The sequence below is a fragment of the Lemur catta genome, chromosome 15, assembly GCF_020740605.2.
Source record: "Lemur catta isolate mLemCat1 chromosome 15, mLemCat1.pri, whole genome shotgun sequence".
Classification (NCBI taxonomy): Eukaryota; Metazoa; Chordata; class Mammalia; order Primates; family Lemuridae; genus Lemur; species Lemur catta.
Genome location: NC_059142.1, coordinates 6,147,251 through 6,154,058, shown reverse-complemented (window position 1 = coordinate 6,154,058; position 6,808 = coordinate 6,147,251). Strand labels below are relative to the sequence as shown.

General features: G+C 53.8%; 1 pseudogene; it reads right to left on the bottom strand.

Annotated features, from left to right (window-relative positions):
* Positions 1–2,375: 2,375 nt before the first annotated feature.
* Positions 2,376–2,494, bottom strand: LOC123621273 (annotated as a pseudogene).
* Between the last annotated feature and the right edge of the window lie 4,314 nt (positions 2,495–6,808).

Sequence of the window (6,808 nt, the reverse complement as noted above, 5' to 3'; positions counted from 1 at the left end):
CCTGAGGCGCGGGCGGGGCGCCAGGCGGCCAGGCGCGGGCGCGCGGGGCCGGGCCTCACGGGGGTGGACGCGGGGCGCGACGGACGCGCCTTCCGACCAATGAGGGCGCCCGCCGTGCCGCCCGCCCGGTCCCAGCCGGCCAGACAATGGGGAGGGCTGGGCCCCCGGGCTGGACCGGGCTCGCCGAGGGACGCTCGCCGAGCATGCGCCGCGGCGCGGGGCCTGCCGGGACTTGTAGTCCGCGAGTCACGGTTCCAGCGTGGGCGGCCGAGGACACGCTTGGGGGCGGCCGCTGGCGTGTGTTCCTGGACTTGGAGGAGGCTTTTTGCCCCCTCAAAAAGCGAGCTACGTGTACATTCTTGTAACAGGGGAACCCTGTCCCAGGAGAACTCTAACTGGACAACTCCCTGGCCCCTCTGAGCCTCAGTTTTGCCATCTACGCCATTGGTCAGGTGATTACCAAGTTTCTATTTTACCAGTTTCCCAAGACACCGCTTTATCTGTTCCCCAGAGCACCTCCCACCGTCGTGTTTTTGCCTTGGCTGTGTGGTCAGTCAGGAATTCTCTCCTCAGCCCCCAGGGAACTCCTACACATCCTTCAGGACCCAAAGCAAAAGGCTCTCTGTCACAGCACATGGGATTCTTCTTTTCTGGGTTTTTGTTTGTTTGTTTTTTTGTTTGGTTTTTTTTTGAGACAGAGTCTCACTCTGTCACCTGGGCTACAGTGCCGTGGCGTCAGCCTAGCTCACAGCAACCTCAAACTCCTGGGCTTGAGCGATCCTCCTGCCTCAGCCTCCCTAGTAGCTGGGCCTATAGGTGTTGTGCCACGACACTCGGCTAATTTTTCTAGTTTTAGTAGAGACGGGTCTCACTCTTGCTCAGGCAGGTCTCGAACTCCTGGCCTCAAGGGATCCTCCCGCCTGGCCTCCCAGAGTGTTAGGATCACAGGCGTGAGCCACTGCGCCCGGCCACATGGGTTTCTTATGAGTGGCATAAGCAAAAGAAAAGACAGGGACCCAGCAAAGGGAGAGGGCCCTTCCGCAGGAGGGGGCTTGGATTTGGACTTTTCTGAAATGAGAGAAGGGCCTCCTTTCCACTGGGAGCAGTGTATAAACAAAGCTGTGCCCCTCCTCCACGCCCGGAGGGACTGTCCCCACCCACCTCCCAGGACTTCTTTTCTCATCTGGACAATGGCCTCCAGGCTGAACCTTTCCTTCCAGGCTGAGGATGGGCTGCCCAGGCTCCAGAGCTGGGGCTGGGTGAGGTCCCAGAAGCTTAGGTGGGGCCAGTGGGCCAGGCCCCAACCCCACCAGCTGTGTAAAGGGAGGAGGGGTTGACCTGTGACCCCCAGGCAGCTGCCAAGCAACAGGGGCAAGTCTGTCCCCCTCCACCCACGCCCAGCCCTGCTTGGCCTTTCCGCAGAGTTGGGGCTGGATCCGGAAGAGGGGCGGGTGGGGTGCAGAGGTGAGAGGCAGGAAGACAAGACGGTGAGCAGCAAAGGCCATGAGTGCCTACTGCGTGGCAGGCACTATTCAAAGCCCTTTTCTGATTTCAGCTGACTTAATGCTCTCAACAGTTCTGTGAGGGAGGCAACCACATTATCCCAGTTTCACGGGAGAAGAAGCTGAGAAAGGCAAAGGAAGCTGGGCAAAGGCACTGGGGGCTTTGGGCAGAGCTGGCGAGACTGAGGAGGAGCAGCCCACCCCACACCCAGCATAGGCAGCTCAGGCAGCTAAGAGGTCTGGGCTCTGACCCTGGTCCTGCCTCACACAGAAAGTGTTAATTAGCTGGGGCAACATAGCAGAACTGTCTCTACAAAAAAAAAATATATATATATATATATATATATATATGTATGTATGTATGTATATATGTATGTATTAGCCGGGCGCTCATGCGCCTGTAGTCCCAGCTACTCAGGAGGCCCGGCAGGAGGATCGCTGGAGTCCAGGAGTTAGGCTGCAGTGTGTGGTGTGATGACACCACTGCACTCTAGCCTGGGTGACAGAGTAAGACCCTGTCTCTAAAAAAAAAGTTGTTAATTCATGTCTCCATTTAACCATTTAGAAGCTGGGTGACCTGGAGCAAGTTACCTTAAATACTCTGTGCCTCAGTTTCCTCATCTGTACAAATGGTGATAATATTAGTCCTTACCTCAAAGGGTTGTTGTGAAGATTAGATAAATTAATACTCATTTATAAATTCCTTAGAACTTGCTAGGCAGTAGGAAGAACCATATAAGTGTTAGCTGTTATTTAATATTATCCTGGTTCTTGTTAATTGCTGTTTGATCTCTTCCCCTCCATCATCCCAGGGAAATCCCTGCCCTTCCTCAGTCTCCATTCTGTTTTCTTTCTTTTTTTTTTTTCTGCAAAAGCCTACAGCACCAGGTAGTCCCAAGTGGTCTCCCATCCAGGTACTAACCAGGCCCGACCCTGCTTAGCTTCTCACATCAGATGAGATTGGGCACATTCACGGTAGTATGGCCGTAGACCCTCAGTCTCCATTCTGAAATGGGACTTGGTCATCAGGCTGTAAGTAGCCATGCCTTCCCTGTCCCCAGTTTACAGTTTTGGGGGGAGGGGAGGGTGCAGGAGAACAGAACTGAGTGGAGACTACAGCTACCCATAGCTCATCCTAAGACGGGGGTGCACTGGGGCTCCGGGAGCCCAAGAGAGGCATTTGGCCCAGGGTAGGTGCCCTGGCTTGGGGGAGAGGACAATTCAAACTGGGCTGCAGTGGGTAAGGAGTATACCTGGTAGAGGGGACTGGGGGACAGGCTGGGAAGAGTCCCATGGCAAGCAGGGATTCTTAAAGTGTCAGAATCCCCTCACACACGCTTGCTAACAATGCAGATCCTAGGTCCCCCAAATGTGAATGTCTGTGAAGTGGGGCCCTAGAATCTGGATTTCAAACTAGTCCCTTTCCCAAGTGACTCTGAGGCCGAGGTTGGCCCCATCTGATTGGGTTAAGAGGGGTTAAATGGGTACATTGAGATACAAATGGGTAAACTGAGGCCTGGGCAGGCAGGTCCAGCCTCCCCACACAGCCAGGCAGGGGTTAGGAATGGCACTGGGGAGGACACCATCCCCCAGGCTGGGAGGGTCTGGGGCACTAATGACTGTCTGTCCCCTCCCCCTCGAGCCAGATCAGGCCAGGCCTGTGATTACCACAGCAGCCCAAGGGGACAGGGACAGGCACCCATGCCAAGTCAGCTCCTCGCTGGAAGCAAGAAACTTAGGCTCAGGGGAGCCCAGGCAAGGACTTGAACACAGGGTCCTCAGTAATCTCAGGAGTTGGGGGGGGGGCTGAGTCAGCAGGCCCTTCTTTCAGCTCCCTAGCTCAGGTCAACCTCAGGCCAGGGAGGGTGCTGTCTTCTTGGCATTTCCTGGATGGCGTGGCCCCCTCTCCTTCTTCCTCCTAGGCCACCCCATGGCTCTAGCTCAGCTCTGAGTGAGATGCAGATCTGGCTTCAAATTCCAAGTCATCCCCTTGCTAGCTGGGTGAACTAAGCCACTAGTCCACCCTGGGCCTCAGTTTCCTCATCTATAAAGTATAGTAAGGTCTAAATGAGACCCTGGCAGGAGGTGAGCATGGGGCCTGGCAAAGTCTGTGCCTACTGAGCCAGCTGTTTTTAGGACTCCCAGGACATGCCGGTTTCCTTACTGTCTCTCAAACATCCCAGGCAAGTTCTTACCTCAGGACCTTTGCACTTGCTGTTTCCTTACCTAGAACATTCTACACTCAGGTCTCCACTTAGCCAAACCCCTTATCCCCTTTTGGTTTTGACTTAAATGACACTTGCTGGAGGAAACCTCCTTGACCTCTCTGATTAAATTGCAGCCTTCCACCCACTCCCAAGCCCCTCGCCGGCCTGGTTCCACTCTCTGACTATTCTTCTCACCCACCACCTATTTGACTTCTTTGTGTGTATATTGCTTGTCTCCTGAGCTTGAAAATGAGCTCCTTGAGGGCTGGGTTAATGCTGTTGTTCATTGCTGTCTCCCCAGTGCCTAGAATGTAGTAGCTGCTCAATCCATTTTTAAAATAGATTTTTAAAAAACAGATCTGAAGTAAATATGACAAAGTGTTAATGTGTGGGTGGTAGGTGCTTGTGTGGCTTCTCTGTTATTTTAAGTATTTTTCAGTCCGGGCGCGGTGGCTCACGCCTGTAATCCTAGCACTCTGGGAGGCCAAGGTGGGCAGATCGCTAGAGGTCAGGAGTTCAAGACCAGCCTGAGCAAGAGCGAGACCCCGTTTCTACTAAAAATAGAAAGAATGATCTGGACAGCTAAAATTATATATATAGAAAAAAATTAGCTGGGCATGGTGGCGCATGCCTGTAGTCCCAGCTACTCGGGAGGCTGAGGCAGTAGGATCGCTTAAGCCCAGGAGTTTGAGGTTGCTGTGAGCTAGGCTGACGCCGCGGCACTCACTCTAGCCCGGGCAACAGAGCGAGACTCTGTCTCAAAAAAAAAAAAAAAATTTTTTTTCAGTATGTTTTAAGTATTTCATTAAAATAATGCAACACAAATAATAATCAATACCGTTGAGTCAAGTCCACAGAAAGTGGTGGTTGATGGGAGGTGGGTGGGCAGGTAGGTAGGTACATAGGGGTGTCCCTGAGCCAGGCTGTGATGCCCTGAGGATGTCCTCAGAAGTAGGTGCCCCAGTAAATTCTGTATCTGCACCTTATTTCCCTGAATTCTCATAGGTACAAGGAGGATCTCATTTTACAGACAGCAAATGGAAGCTAGAGAAGTGACTTGGTCACTTCCCTGCAGACGGAAGAAGGGGTGATCCCAGGGAGTGCCAAGGGGGTGAGCCCCAAGGAAAGGCAGAATAGGGGCAGCAAGGAAGTGGGAGGAAAGTCAGGAGAGCCTGGCTGACGGCGGCAGGGCCCGTCTTCCAGGAGCTGGCTCAGATCCCAGAGAGGCCACGACCCTTCTGAGCTGCCCAAACCACACACTCAGCTTCTTCCCGGTAGCGGTAGTGGTAGCGACTGGGGGCGGACCTGGCAGGCTGGAGGATTCCTGCAGTGGAGTCTAGGCTGGGGGAAGGAGGGAGATGAGAGAAAGGGAGAAGGGCTTGAGGGGCTGACTGGGACTCCAGGACAGGGTCAACAGGCCAGCCCAAGCCAGGGGGAAGGAGTGAATACCTCATCCTGTGTAGAATGCAAAATGAAGCTAAAATTTTTTCATTTTACAGTTTTTTTTGTTTGTTTTTGAGACAGAATCTTGCTCTATTGTCCTGAGTAGAGTGCCTTGGAGTTAGCCTAGCTCACAGCAACCGCAAACTCCTGGGCTCAAGCAACCCTGCCTCAGCCTTCTGAGTAACTGGGACTACAGGCAGCCACCAGGCCCGGCTAATTTTTCCTATTTTTAGTAGAGACGGGGGTCTCACTCTTGCTCAGGCTGGTCTTGAACTCCTGAGCTGAAGTGATCCTCTCGCCTCGGCCGCCCAGCGTGCTGGGATCACAGGCGTGAGCCAGCACACCAGCTAAGGCTAAAGATAAGGGCCTGAGTTTTCTAGACACAGAGGGGAAGGAGCAGTGGGGTCAGGGCCTCCTCAGTCCAGAGAGTGGATAGTGTTCTGTGCCTCAGTGAAAGATAGGCCAGACAGGTAGGGGCAGTGTTGGGGCCGACCCAGTCTGTCCTCATTTTATACAAGGGAAGAAACTGAGGCTCAGAGAAGTGACCTGCCCAAGGTCACAGGTAAATAGTATACAAATCCCTGGACCTCCAGCCTAATATATCTTCTGTGGAGGCAGGACTCTCAGCCTTGACATTCACAGAACCTGGATCCTGAGCGGCTTTTCTTGGCTTCTGCTGGGCTACAGGACCTGGGGACTTGAGTGCACCTGTCCCCTGCAGGGCCTGTCAGGGTTTAGGCTTCAGAGATGGGCATGTGTACACTGCCACAGGCCTGCTGGAAGGTGGGGCTTTGTGCTCATTCCTCTCTAGTGCCCCAAGTGCTAATTCTGCCTCTGCTGCTTCACCTCTTCGGGACTCGGTTTTTTCATCTGCATAATGGGGGCTACTATCAATTGCTACCACTTATTAACACTGAGCACTTAGTCTGTACCAGGCATCAGTCATTCCTTTAATACTATGCCCATTTTACAAAGGAAGAAACTGAGGCCAGAGAGGTTAAGTAATTTGCCCAAAGTCACACAGCTAGTACACAGCAGTTGGGATTTGAAGCCAGGCCCCAAGTGAGGTCTTAGAGGTTGCGGTGAGGATTAAATGAGACAATAAGTAAAGGGCCTCCCTCACAGTGAGAGTCCAGGAGAAGGTGGGAGTTAGGTCCCTGTCTCCCAGCCTGGAATGGAAGCACTGGGACCACACAGTATACTCTGGGCTGTGCACAAGGAAGCCGGGGGTCTGGGGGAGCCCAGAAGCAGCCCTGAGAAGCCTGGGTAGGGGCTAAAGAAGGTAGCTTCAAGCAGTGCTGCCTGAGGCAGAGGGCAACGGCACATGCAACTCCCCAAAGAATTGAGGCCAAGAGAGGTACAGTGCGGGGCCCAGGCTGGGAGCTCTGCCCACAGCTCTGTGGGTGGCCTGGAGGGCACCTGATGGCATCTGAGTCTCTCTCTGCTTGGCCCCCAGGTCCCAGTGCCCCTCCACACCCACTAGCCCTGAAGGCCTGGCTGAGCAGGGCAGAATCACTGGGTAACCTCTGGCAGCTTCTTGAGCCTCTGGGGACCTCAGTTCCCCATCCAAACCAGGGGACAGCTGCTGTTTATTGTCCACCCACCCCCAATTACCATTGCTCAGACTCTGCTGCCACACTGTGGACACAGGGGGGA